This window comes from Rhinolophus sinicus, chromosome 15 (assembly GCF_057876585.1).
Source record: "Rhinolophus sinicus isolate RSI-liver-muscle chromosome 15, RSI-T2T, whole genome shotgun sequence".
Classification (NCBI taxonomy): Eukaryota; Metazoa; Chordata; class Mammalia; order Chiroptera; family Rhinolophidae; genus Rhinolophus; species Rhinolophus sinicus.
The window spans coordinates 59,528,899-59,543,209 of record NC_142515.1 but is presented as its reverse complement, the minus strand read 5'-3'; the positions used below and the strand labels follow the sequence as shown (position 1 = coordinate 59,543,209).

At 39.7% G+C, this 14,311-nt stretch overlaps 1 protein-coding gene across 5 annotated transcripts in view; it reads right to left on the bottom strand.

Annotated features, from left to right (window-relative positions):
• The window catches only part of CCSER2 (coiled-coil serine rich protein 2), a 170,402-nt gene extending 156,591 nt beyond the window's left edge, over positions 1 to 13,811 (bottom strand). For 3 of the 5 annotated variants that reach the window (XM_019755556.2, XM_019755554.2, XM_074339719.2), the window contains exon 1: positions 13,574 to 13,811. The gene's annotated coding sequence lies outside the window, so the exon portion shown is untranslated. Of the gene's footprint in view, positions 1 to 652; positions 843 to 13,573 lie in introns of all 5 variants that reach the window. The other 2 variants (XM_074339718.1, XM_019755555.2) reach the window with 2 other exon arrangements.
• Between the last annotated feature and the right edge of the window lie 500 nt (positions 13,812 to 14,311).

The following is a 14,311-nucleotide window of genomic DNA, read 5'->3' as shown; positions in this document are numbered from 1 at the left end:
TGCTGTCTATTCTCCAACTTCCCTTCAGATCTCCCCAACTCCTAGAATACAATGCACATGTTGATTTGTAGTCATTCTCAAATCCATCCTGTCTTCTCCAACACTTTCTTAATCTAGAATCTTACCATCTCCAGCCAGTATTCCAGCAAAAGTGTTCTTAATTCCCTACCTTCAGCTTCTTCCCCTTCAATCCACCCTTTATACCTTTCCCAGAGCTAATATTCAAAATTGTAAATCTGGCTCTTTAACTTAAAATCCTTCAGTGGCTCTCCAAAGGACAAATGGCACAAAACAGCACTAACAACAGCAGCTAACATCTACTGAGCACCTGTGTGCCAGGTACTACGTTACCTCATTGAAATCTTACCATGCTCCTACAATGTAGCTATTGTTATTATTCTTCTTTTACAGATATTAAAACGGAGAAATCACAATCAGTTCATACACACACAGACAGTAAGCGAGTGCAGCTAAGAGTGCAGCACAAAGGCCTTCAAACTCTGGCTCTGCAGATGCGCTCTCCCACCACTACCCAACAACCCTGCCTTCCAATCACACCAAACCACCCAAGGTACGTGACTACGCTATGACCTTTCAGGACTCCTTACCGGACGACACACTACTCCCTGCACTCAAAATGGCACTCACCCACCTTGGTCCACCTTGGGAACTCTCTCTGAAGCCTTTTTCCTTTCTTTCTCGCCTCTTCCACAGAGGAGCTTGTAGGCAGAACAATAGAAGCCAAAATGATACATCCCACTCTCAACTCCAAAATATGGAATCTCCCAACAGACCTTCCAAGATAACTTCCAAGTGAGAATCTGGTGCCAGCCTCATAAACCCTAAATTCATCAAAAAGTAAATAAAGATCAACAATATAGCAACAGAAAAAGTTAATATAAATACTCTTAATACTTTGGAAAATATTCACAATAAATAAAATTCATTTATTGTGAAATACATGTTAAATAATTTAGAATATAAGGGACTCAAGTTTTAAACTACTTTCTTCTGCAGATTTAGACTTGAAAATATTACAAGCAAGACAAATTGCATCTAAAAGCTACTGTTTGCAAACCAAGAAAACATTCAAGAAACTGAGAGCACTTTTGTGACTATACCTAGAATCAGAAAACAATGATTCCACACTAAAGGACTTGTGCTTATGAAACATATTAGATGATGCAGAGGTACAATGATTATGTTACCACAATGTAGCAACAGCACATTAGGCCAGCATCTTCTAGGAACATGAAATAATGGTATGAGGAGTCTCTCCTGGGCATTAACTGACAGGTAAACAACATCTCTTCAAAGCACTGCTCAAATACATTAGCTTGCAGTTCCCCACACTAAAGCGCTCATCTTTGTCTATTCAGCCTCAAGATCTTCCTGCAGGTAACTGCTCTCAACTGGCATTTGGACAGAAACACCAAGTGGCACTTTCAAACTTTGAATCCCTTTCCTAGCTCATTAAGAAAATGTCCTCTAAGATCATTTCTGGCACTTATCACAAGCAGACTTCTGCTTCCATATATCTTTTCTTGATTTTCCCCTCTAATCCTTATAAATCATATTCTTAATCATTAGGTAATTTTTGGGTAAAAAATATAAATCATTTCCTAACAACGTTATTTAATAAAAATATTTAGGAAATTGACCTTTAATAGATACACAAGGATTAGTCTATGGTTCAAGCACTATTCCAGGGTGATGGACCCAAAACTATTTTGCCTTTGGCATTCCTACAGAATACAACCAACATGCATTTCCCAAAGAACACCCAGGAACAGGCAAAAGACTTTAAAAGGGCTTTTTACAATAGTCTGCTCAGAATACTGGAGACTGGCTGAGGGGAACAGTAAAGGGAATGGAAAGGAAACAGCTCCATCATCAGGACTCCACAGCTAATGGAAAATGAGGGACAGGAAAACAGAAGTCAAGATGATTTGCGGTTTATAATTTGGGTAACTGAGTGACCGGCAGCATCATTAATCAAGATAGGAAAACGAGGTGAATACATGGGTCTGGAGAAGACCATGCACTTAATTTTTGATGTTCTAAGTTTCAGGTTTTCTACTAGACTATCAGATGGGCGTGCTAAGTAGCAAAACTAAGGTCTGGAGTGCTCAAGAGAAAAATGGGCTGAGGAAATGAACACCCAGGAAGGAGATAATGAAAAACAACATGTGTTCAAAAAAGCATGGCAGAATGAAGAAAAAAGAGGGCAGCCTGAAACCTCAGGAAACATGAACATTAAGGAACTAGAGTCAGTAAAGACAGCTGAGAAAGAATAAGTAAGGAAGAGAAACAGGAAAGAGTGATGCCAAGAAGACAAAGGAAGAGAGGGTGGTAAGAACATGGACGTGATCATATAAAAGATTCCGAATGGATTTACCAATCAGCAACTATGTCCAAAGATAGATTCAATTTCGGTAAGTACAGGAAGCAAGGAAAAAAAATCAAAACACTGTTGGGAGAGGGAACGGCTCAAACAAACAAGGCAAAAAAGAAAAAAGGTGAAAGTATGTTTAGAACAGGAAAAGTGTGAAGTGTGTTTAGAACAGAATGTAGAAGAGTTTTGCTGGAATGGAAAGTTCACAAAGCAGAAGACAAGAAAGGAGGTCTAGGCCAAAGGCTACCCATTTAAGGTTTTATTCTGTTTTGGACTTTATTCTGTGAGCAGGAAGAACAAAGACAGATAGCTCTTTTTCTTTTTAAGAGAACTACTCTGGTGACAGTGTGGATGATGAACTGGAATGACAAGAGAGTTGACAGGGCAAGCTATTAAGCAGTCCTAAAATTATCTAAACACAGTAACAAGGGCCTAAAAGAGGTTGGCAATAGCCAAAGTAAGAATTAAGGGAGACATGAAAGAGAGGGTGCCCTAGCTATTCCACTATTACTATATTATTATACTCACCACTGTATCATAATAATTTTGGGACCCTCTCTCATTCAGCCTTTCATCACTACTGCTAACAAATTAAGAACATGGGAAGTAGCCAAAAAGTTGTTTGTTGAATTATAATAGAACTCAATAATGATAAGATATAGAAGTGAGACAAAGATATTGCAGAGAAACCTAAGTAACTTACAAGAGTGATATAGAAAACACTACTGGAGAAGTGATGATTAAGTTTAGGGAATGAGTTTAAGACAGAGAGTATCTAAGGCCAACATCCAAATAGAAATACAAAAGAGAAAAAAAAATGAAACCACAGAGAAAGAAAAATTCAGATATTTGGACATTTGAGAAATCATCAACAGATCTCATTATTTGCTGATAAAAACAAATATTTAATAAAATATTAATTTCCTAAGATACTTTGGGGTATGACTATCTTTAAGCATGCTATCTGAATTGCTCATTTGTGTATTTTGTACAAATTAAATTGATGTAAAAGCCCAACCAAATGGGTCAATCAAAACTAAGTCAATCTTGAGTAATTATTTGCTTGACTCAATTATTCACTCAACAAAAATTTACTCAGTGACTATAACTTTGTGTTGGGGCAAGGGGGACTACATATGAAAGCAAACAGAGTAAAATACAAAATACACAATGAAATAACTGCAACATGTTATAGGAACACAGGTAACGGGGGACAGAGAATATAATGAAGGATAGGTAGAGGAATCACAATAAAAATATGCCTAAAAGCTTACCTGGAAAAGGAGACATCTATACTGAGCTTTTAAAAAGATGAAGTGATTTAACAAGATAGCTAAGAAGTTGAATGGTATTCTGGAAAAGGGGAACAGTATGTGCAAAACACAGATGTCAAGGAGTTTCTCATCTTCATGGAACCATGACAGAAGGTGAGGGCCACGGCGCATGGAGGACTTTCTGCACACTGATAATTTGACCATTATCTTGTGGTCCTGTGGTCAGAAACATCAGATGTACATTAGAACCTCCTAGGGAGCATTCCAGAGCCCCTAAAGCAGAGGGCAAGTGCATGTAGGAGGTGGGCCAGAAGCAAAAAAGAGGGTGAACTAACTTGCGTAGACAACAAGGAGCCACAGAAGGTTTTTAAGCAATAACAGGACCTGATCATATCTGTGTTTCAGAAATCTAAAGTCAGGAGCCCGGAGGAGGGGCCAAGGGAAGAAAATCTGGAGGAAGACCAACGAAGAAGATTAAGAATCGACTTCAATGGTGCTCCAGCTCTAAATATTGATAACTACTTACTCAAACATAAATACACCACTAAAAGAGGCACATAAAGTGCTGTAACTGTAATATGGGCTTTCAGCGTAAGTTTCTGAACTCGTCTCAAATATCAACTCAATAATCAGAAGCAATTACAGTAAAAGTGTGGTCAGGTACATTAGAAAAAAAGGAAAAAGAGTGGCCATCAAATTTTCTCCTTAATAGTACTTCATTTATACTTTAATTTAAAAGCATTTTTAATTTTATTTTTTTTAAAAGTACTTACTTATAGTAAAGCTATCAGATCAGACAGAGATTAGCAAAGAAAAATTTATAAGCTACCACAAGGCAAGCATGTGCAAAACTGCTGAGAATAATAAACAGGTAAAAGTTACCAGAGAAAAACAGGTTGGGGGAAAAAAAAAAAAAAGATCATTTAACTCATTTCCTAATAACTCATTAAAAAAAGTGTTAACCACATAGAAAAACTACAGTTTTGAATTGATGAAAATGCACCAAACTGGGGGGAGTGGATATTTTTTTAACACCTCTCCCCTCTAGCCACTGTCTTCATTTGAAAGAAATAGGTTAATACACAAGACATAGGTATGATACTGACAAACCTAGGGTACACAGATTAGGATAACATTAATTTCATTCAGTTTTCAAAGAAATGGTTACTGTAATTTTTTTTCTCTGTGGGATCATTCCATCAGCTATAAATACTTTCTATTTATAGAAATATAGTAAAAAAGCATCCATCTTAAAAATAAATACAAATTCCTTGACTCCACATCCCCTCCAGCTATCACCCTGTTTTTCTCAACTTCAATTTGTAGCAAAGTCCTTGAGTCCCTGAGAGAACTCGCTCTCCAACTCCTCTCCTCTAGCTCTCTCTCACTCCCACCCAATCACGTTTCATCTCCACCACGTGTTAAGATTAGCAATGGTTTTCATATCGCTAAACCCACGTCATATCTTAGTCCTTCACCTAACAGCATCTGACACCGCTGTTCATTCACTCCTTCCTTCTTCAAACCTTTCACTTGGCTTCAGGGGTACCATTCACTCCTAATTCTCCTCCTCCTTCATTGGGATGCTTCCTAGTCTCCTTTGCTAGCTCTAGCTCTAACTTCTCTCTCTCTCCCCCTCTCTCCCTCTCTCTCTCTCTCTCTAAACATTACAGAATCCCAAGGCAAAGTCTCTGGTCTTCTCCAGGCACACTCACCCCCTGGATTATCTTAATCAGTTCTCATCTCTCTATGCCAATACTGGAAATGTATATCTCCAGCCCAGACCTCTGCCCTGAACTGCAGACTCATGTATACCCAGCTGTCTAGACAGTATCTCTACTTGGATTGTTAATTTAACGTGTCCCAAACTGAACTCATTACTTCCTCCTAAAAACCTGCTTATCCTGCAGCTTCCCCATCTCAGTAAATGGCACCTCCATTCTTCCAGTTGTTCAGGCCAAAACCCACAGCTTCAGGCCAAAACCCACCATCAAATTCTGCTGGCTCTGCCTTCAAAATGTATACAGAATGTGAGTACTTCTCCTAAACCCTGCCTAAAATCACCATCATCTCCCACCCAGGATTATTGCTGGAGCCTGCTGAAGGATCGCATTATGTCCTGCCTCCGACATTCTCTAAATGGCAGTTGAGAGGTCTATTTAAAACAACCCAAAACCCTTAAATGGCTTCCCACTTGCAGGGTAGAAGCCAAAGTCCTACTGGCCTACAAAACCACATATGACCTATCAGGCATCCTTCTCCCATCCCCCTCCACTCATCTTCCACCCGTCATTCCCCTCAATGCCTCCACGGAGCTGCCTGCCACTCCTCAAACACAACAGGCAGGCTGCAGCCACAAGACATGTGCACGCTACTTCCATCTTCCCCAAATGCTTCTCCCCTAATACCTGCACAGATCAGATCACAATCTCACTTCTGTGCCATATCTCCTCCAATACCATCCATCACTACAGCCTTCTCTAACTGCCTTCTATAAAACAGCAGCGCCCCTCTCTCACATGATCTTTCCAACCTTATTCTGCTTTGGTTTTCTCCACAGCACTGGAATAGCTGACATATTACATACAGACTTGTTTATTTCCTATATGTTGTCATTAGGATAGAAAATGTTTTCCTCACTGCACATAGCAAGTGCTCAACGTGTATTTCTTGAATGGATGTATGACAAGAATAAGGAAACTTCAGAATCAGTATCTGGCCCCAGGCCTGGGTTGAGGAAATTTACAGCAAGTAACCTAAGTCCTGGAAAAACAGTGCTGCAAGAAAGGCCACAGCAATGGCAAAGTTTACAATAATCGCTGATGCCAATAAAATAAAGGTTGACAAGCCCAGACTATGAAGAAAATAAACTTGAGAAAAATGAAGAAAATAAACTTGAGAAAAATGAAGAAAATAAACTTGAGAAAAATTTCAAGAATAAAAATAAAAGGAAGAATAAGAAAACCAATGGCCATCCCTGCCTCCCCACTCCCTGTAAAGAAATACCACCCGGATATGTTTCCCGTACACTGGCCTACCAACTCACACCAAAATATCACTAGACCCGTTCTACACATCAAAATAGCTGTTATGGAAAGTTCCTGCTTTTCTAAGTTATGATCTTCAGAGAAAATTGTAACTCCCAACCCTAACACTGGCTGCCAAGACCTAATGGTCAGAGAAAGCTCTCCAATTTCCCCTAAGCACTCAGGCTGCAACCAAATAGCATTAATAAGATGACGACAACAGCAAATCAAGTACCTTCTGGTGTCTGCCTATCTTTGTTGTCCCTAGTGTATTCACTAAAGGCTCAGGCATCAAAGACTGTGATATCTTGGGAGGGGGTAGGGATATGTCAGAGGGAGAAAGAGAAAGAGAGAATGAATTTAAAGAAACGGGACCTGGATTGTTTTTTGCATTTTACAGAGAGGTAGATTACCAGGGACTAGAAAGCACCAACTAAGCTATAAGATGTCACCTGGACTTTTCAATACCAGACACCAAGACAGAGATCACAGAAGAACGAAAACCCTGAAATGTCCAGCAAAAGAGCTGTCTTGCATTTCCCATTCCCATACATGGAACTGAAGATATGGGGCAGGATATGAAAGGAAGGGAGGAGAGGAGTAATTACCCATGTTTGCTTGTTTGTTCGTTTGTTTCCCCTTCTTTTTTCCTTCCCATTGTACTTACTAAGTACAAAAACCAGATAAAAACTGGGAAGGAGACGGCAGAGTGAAGGGTAAGAATGCTCGGAAGCAAATGGCAGCAGAAGAAATCAAGCACAAATTCCTTTTCTAAGTGACTCTTTGAAAAACAGACATATGAAGTTAAGAACCGACCAAAGAAATTTAAAAAAAGCCCCCACACCTTAGATAATAGAACTATACAAAAAGAACAGAAATTCTTAATTATTTGGAATAATGGTGTTGGGGCATTGTTAAAAATCAACAAACCTCAAAGATGATCCAACTACATTCAAACTAACCGACTAATCAATATGGAAAAACAAACAGGTGAAAATCTTCAACTTTTCATGGACCCAGCCTTTCAGAATCTTCTGGCTTCCTAATGGCTCCATATCTCAAAATAACCAATTAGAAGTTTTGAAAGTCAGTGAAGTAACTCAACTCAACAGAGAAGAGCTGAAAACCCAGAGATTACACCTAACATACTCTGATTGGTCAAGTCACTTAAAATGAAAGGATGGTTCTGATTGGTTGCTTTTATTAGGTTGAGTCAAGCCCCAGCATCAGTACCCACAGCAAACAGATGTTATAAGCTAGAAAAGGCAGGAGGTGACAGGACACACTGAGAAAGGTATGGGGGAGGGGGAGTCTGTAACAAAGGAAAGACAACTTAGCTCTATACAGCCACTGGCCATCAGCCTATCACATTAGGGCACACCAATCATAACCAGTTGTACCTGGAGGTGTGGCATGCTGTGTTTACTTCTGTGCTAAAGCTTCCCTCTCCTTAACATTCCTCCCCTGACCTGAACTCATGGCTCTCCCCCCACCTCCCTGACAGCTATCACTTTCTAGAGCTCCTCTTCCTCCATCCACTCTTAGATTTCAGTGATCCGGTGTTTGGTGTTTCCCACAGGCCTTTCAGTCTCTTGCCCTCTTCCTGTATTAGCTCATCTTGTATTAGCTCATGCCTTCTACTCAGTCCCATCCTTGACAAGCACATAATCCAGTGGGGGAGGCAGATGTGTAACCAAATTAGGCACATCACAATCAATGCTATGAAAGAAATAGAACAAAGTGCTGTCAGCGCATCTTCATCTGTCATTACCTTATTCCACATCTTCCAAATCAACACTCCAGCTTCTCACTCTCTTGTAAGTCAGTTACCAGCTCCTGTATCTTTCCATAATATCCCCTGATCTCCAAATCCACCTTGTAGTTCAGGCTTTCTCATATGACCTATTTCAACCACTTCCTATCAGGAACACAAATCAATATATTTCCACATTGCTGCATCAGCCATCTCCCTAAAAGATATAACATACCATATCAACCCCTTGCTTTGAAACATCTAATATTATTACAATGCCTAAGAGATAAAAGGTCAAATTCTTAGCACAAAAAAAAATAATAATATAATACACATTTCAAATAGATCTTTTAAAAGTAGGCAGACTAAGTTCCGGTTCCACTGCTTACTAGCTGTGTTACCTCTAGCGGATCACTTTACCTCTCTAAGCTTTCCTATTTGCAAAATGAGGATACAAAAGAACCTACCTCTCCAAGGGTTGTTATGAGGATTAAGTAAGAAACTCCATGCCAAATACCAACACAGTACCCAGCAATCAATCAATATTAACTATTCGCCTGGGATGTCTCATATATCTAGAATATCTCACTCTCCAAAGGAAGCAGATAATCAAGGCCTTACTTTCATGTATTTTAGAATGATTAACAGTAAACGTTAAATCAGAAATGGCTTTCTTGTTAATCCTGAACCCAAAAAAACATCAATTAACCAAAATACTGATTTTATGAAAATTTTGGTTTGTCCAAATTTATTATAATTTATTAAAAAACAAGTACCCATTTATTTAAAAAATAACTAGGTTTTCTTTTGTTTCCTAGCTGCTTACCAATGGAAACTCACTTAGATATTTATAAGAATGTGATTCTCTATAGCATAAAATCCACATAAATTAAACTCAATCTCAACTGCACATATAATTTGCTAAAGAAATAAATATATATAACCACAAATTCTAGAAGCTTAAGAAAATAAAAGTGTGCATCCTATGCGGACATTCATTCATTCAGACCTCACAATCAAAAGGTGAAATCACAAAATTTTGTTTAAAAACTTGTGATTTTAATAATTTTAAAAACTGCAAAATTACAACAATAAAAATACCAAAAAAAGATCAGAAACATATTTTAAGAGATTAACATATTTATGATGTTAGGTGCTAATGAAAATTAGTAAAAAGATTCCAGTGAATTTATGTGTAAAGGACAAACAATTCATACAAAAGAGAAAATAAGATTAGGAAAATACTGCATTTGCTTTTCTATTGTGGATAGAGATGTTAGACAGCAGGTACCCTTACACCCCTTTTTTTAAAACAAACTTTTAAAAACAAGCCTATAAAACTGATAAAACTGATCAACCAAACTGCAGGAGGCAGTGTAAATCAATACAACCTTTCAGAAATAAATCTGGCAATATTTTTCAAAACTTACAAAAACCTTCATGTTGTTTAAGCTAGTAATCCCCCTCCTGAAACTTTAGCCTAAAGGAAAGAAGCAAAACGAACGACAGAGACATATTAACTGCATTACTTGCAAAATGGGAAGCAACTCAGATGTCCAATTATTAAAAAATAAGCACCTCAATGTAATCAATAATGTTGTAAAGATTTTGTAGGGTATCCGATGGACACTTGTCCCATTTGGGAGACCACCTCAGGGATGATGTAGATGCCTGATCACTGCACTGTCCACCTGAAGCTGAAGTTGAACGATAATGAATGTCAACTACAAGTTTGTATGTATATGTGTGTGTGTGTGTGTGTGTATGTGTGTGTGTGTATATATATATATATATACAAGTGTATATATATATATATGTATATATGTGTATATGTATGTACTTACAAGAAGCGGAGTACAGCATTAGGAATAGAGACAATGGAAATGTAATGGCTCTGTGCGATGTCAGAGGGTTAGTGGATAGGGGGAGGGGGGTTCACACAATGTGAAGGATATAAAAGATAAACGTCTAAGTATTACTTCGTCTTGTGCACCTGAAACTAATAAAAAAAATTAAAAAAAAATAAGCACCTCAACTCATAATATTCTATAATTTAAACATACAAAAACTATAGCAAAAAACATTAATCATGAAAGCAAATATTAAACATTGCATTTATGCTTTGATTAGAGTATAAAATCATGTATATATGGTGAGAAATAAATAAGAATAAATTAAAAGCTTATTTTGATTTTTTCTTATTTCTTTGACCATTAAGTTATTTGTAAAATAAACAGCCTATTGGAATTAATCAGGCCCACCACAGTAAGTACACATTTTAAAATTGACTTTTCAGAGGCATGAAACCACAATCATCAACTTTTTTCCCCAAAAAAATATCACATAGAGTAGTAATCAGATACGCTCCTCTCACATATAAAACTAGCTAAACATGTAATTTTAGCCATGCTATTAGCCAGCTGTAACCTTGTTATATTAAAATCTCATTTTACCATCAAAATGTAACTGTATGTGGGATCTCCATATGGTGAGCAGAAGCCACTTGTTATGGGGTATTTGGAGAAAGGGCCCCAAGAACTGATGTTAAAAACTATCTGACCAAATGGAATGGTGAAGCTTAGGTTTCTCTATATCCCCAGATGAATTATCATGTTTCTTAGGTACTCAAGGGCTCTAAGCCACGAGGAGCGGCAGCTAAGCAGTCAAAGAGGGAGAAAGTGCAAGCCAATCTGCTCTCCCTCTGAAAATTAGCAATGTCATAATTTTCTCCCAAGGAATAATGAAAAACACAAACATGAAGTCAGGAGATCTCGGATACAGGTTATTAACCTCAAGCAAGTTATCTGACCTTTTGGGCTTTAGTTGTTTAATGGGTAAAATTCTAAAAGCTAAACCAAATAATCTATTAATTCTTTCAAGTTCAATATTCTATTAGTTTAATAGCCCTCCTTTACCAATACATGCTCAAGCCTCTCAAAACCTCCCACTCAGAATGTAACACAATTATTAAGACAGCATTAGGAAAGTGGGGGCAAAGGTAAAATACACAGATACTCAAAAGAACTGGATTGTGTACAGCCAACTAACTCTGTCCCTTTCTACCTGTATGACCTTAGGCAAATTACTTTACCTCAAATTCCTAAGATCAAAGATCCTTACTGGCCATTCCCCTTCATGCTTACATAGAACAGAAATGCACTGCTTTCTTCTGTTGTAACTGAGGTTTTGTTCTTAACCAGCAACAAAAATTTTGACTTCATTCTTTTTTTTATAAGTACCTTGTTTGTACATTCATCTTTTCTAAGTTTTCTGATACTGAAAGAGGTAGTGAACACATTTTGCCTATCTTACAGCTATATTCGAGATGAGAGCATTCCTCAAAAATTTATTCAATAGTTTTTGAGCACGTGTGCCACACAACAGTATGTGCCAGAGTTGCAAAGGTCCTTTCCCTTAAGAAGCCCAAAAGTCTTGTGGACACAGAAATACAAACAAATCATTAACCACCAATTGACAAATGCTAACTGTATAACGTACAATGTACTACTGGATCAGTCAAGAGAAGCGGGATAAAATGTCTGTACAAGATTCAGAGTTGATATTTTGGTTAGGTCTTGAAGGGCAAGTTGTTTACTAAGTAGAGAAGAATTCTCAACAGAAGGAACAGTGTAAAACAGCAAAAATGTCATCTTCAGAGACCTCTGAGTAGTCCTTGAATGGAGAGGAAAGGCAAAATGGTAGAAGATGAAATTAGAAACATACACAAGTACCAGAAATTCTGAAGGGCTTGGACTTTTATCAAATACAGATTATGGAGGGTCACTGGCAGACTTTTAAATATGGAATCAAAGTCCCCTTCTCCTATCATACAGCCAAAGGAATTGAGTCAAATGGAGAGTTCGCTCTTAGGATGGCTTCTAGCAGTTTCTTACTATGGCACATTAATACAACACTGAAGTAAAACAGTATGAATTACAGCTAAAAGATTAAAGAAATATTTTTATTTTTTAACCTAAAGATTATTTGAAATCAATATTGTTGGGAACACTGAAGAAAACAACCATTTAAGAAAATACTAAACAGCTATAATAAATTAAGAGAGCTGAACAGTAATAACATCTGAGAAGAAGACTGACTTCAGGCAAAACATTCAGAAATGTTTAAATGATTATCATATATTGATTTCAGAAAGACATGTTTTAGGCCTATCTTTTACAACAGGAGAGTATTTTAAATTCCTTTTGGTTAAAGATGAGCTGCCACCACTTAACTCTTTAAACTAGTTTAGATTTTTTTAAAAAAATGGCAAAATGCCATTATATTTTAATGCTCAGAAAAATAAGGAGAAAAGGAATGTCTTTTCAAATGGCTATTTTAAGAAGCCTAAAACTCGTTATCTCACCAATGGAAGGAAACATCCACATGCCAATCTGGGACCACTAAGAGTCCCTGCATCAGTAATTTCCACACTGGTAAGGCCTAGTCTTGGAACAGCAAGCCTAATTGGCTGGGTAGCCCACAAAGATGAATTTGCAATTATTTAAATTCACATTTAAGTTTAGTCATCAAAGACCACCTCAAAGGAGTCATTCCTCCTTTTACTTATACACACACACACAAAAAGGTGCATAAAAATATATATAATGTACTATAAAAACAGCAAATGTCTAAAAAGAAGCACCCGAACCTGTGGAAACGGTGTGATCCACCAAAGTTTCATCTCAGGATGTGTTTTAGGGTGTGTCTTTTGTTTTGGCCCAGTAATTAAAAAAAAAAAAAAAAAAGGTAGTCATTGGGGCACCCAGGTACTTTCGCCTATCAATCCTCACAGCATCCTGACTCTGAAATCACTGGGCATCTCAGCCTTGCCCAGATTTCTCCTGAGAAAGGCGGCAGCCCGAGCTGCTGACGCCCCCGGCGCGCCTGTCACAGCCCTCTGCGCTGGGGGTGGGGGGCATCCGGCCTCCTGGCTTCACACCGTCTCACCTCAGGCGGCTCGCGGGGTACTCGAGAGGGTCACCCGAGGGCAGGAGGCCAAAGAAGGCCACTGCCTCATCCAGGCTCCAGGGCCTGAGCCCCCGGCCGCGCCCCCTGCCCAGGGCAGTCACACACGCACGCCCCGCCCCGACTCAGACCCGGCTCCTGCCCCGACACCGGCTCTTACCCTGCGGAGGGTGTGCTGTCTCCACGGATGCGGCCCAGCTGCGGCTCGCCCAGCGACCTACGGGCCCAAGGACCGCTGGTGAAGCGAGGAACCGCCGATCATATCCCCGGCGGCCTTGCCGCGGGACCCGCAGCTGCCAGCATCTCGTCGGCTGCCTGAGGGAGTGCTGGACTCCAGGGCCACCGCGCCCCCTCCCTCGGCCGGCGTCCGCCTGGACTCCGCCCTCCAGGGCCCAAGCACCGCGCGCGCGCAGCCCCGACCCGAGACGCCCCTGCGCAGGCGCGAGCCTCACGGGGCTAGACCCCGCCTTCAGATCCGCCCCCGCCGCCTGACTCTGGCCTCAGCCCACCTCTGACCCCGCCCCAGCCCTCTAGCCCTCCGTTCCAAGGCTCCGCCCCCACATCGAGACCCGCCCCTCTCCCCTGACCTTGCTTGTCTGCCCTCTGACTCAGGTCTTTGCTCCGCCCAAGCGGTAACATCAATCCCGCGTCTGATACCCACCTCTAGCAGTGGTGGATTAACATTTGCTGCTTGACCCGGGTCAAACATGTCAACTCCGCCTCCTGATCCAGAAAATTTAGAAGTTTGAGCTTTGGAACTGACATGTGCTCTCCTGCCATCTTTTGTTTATGTAGACACAACATTTTGTGTTTGCAAATCCATTCCTGTTCTCTGCCTTCCAGTGCTCTGGGATGTGCCTGAACCATGCACCCTGCCTACCATGCAAAAATAGGAGAT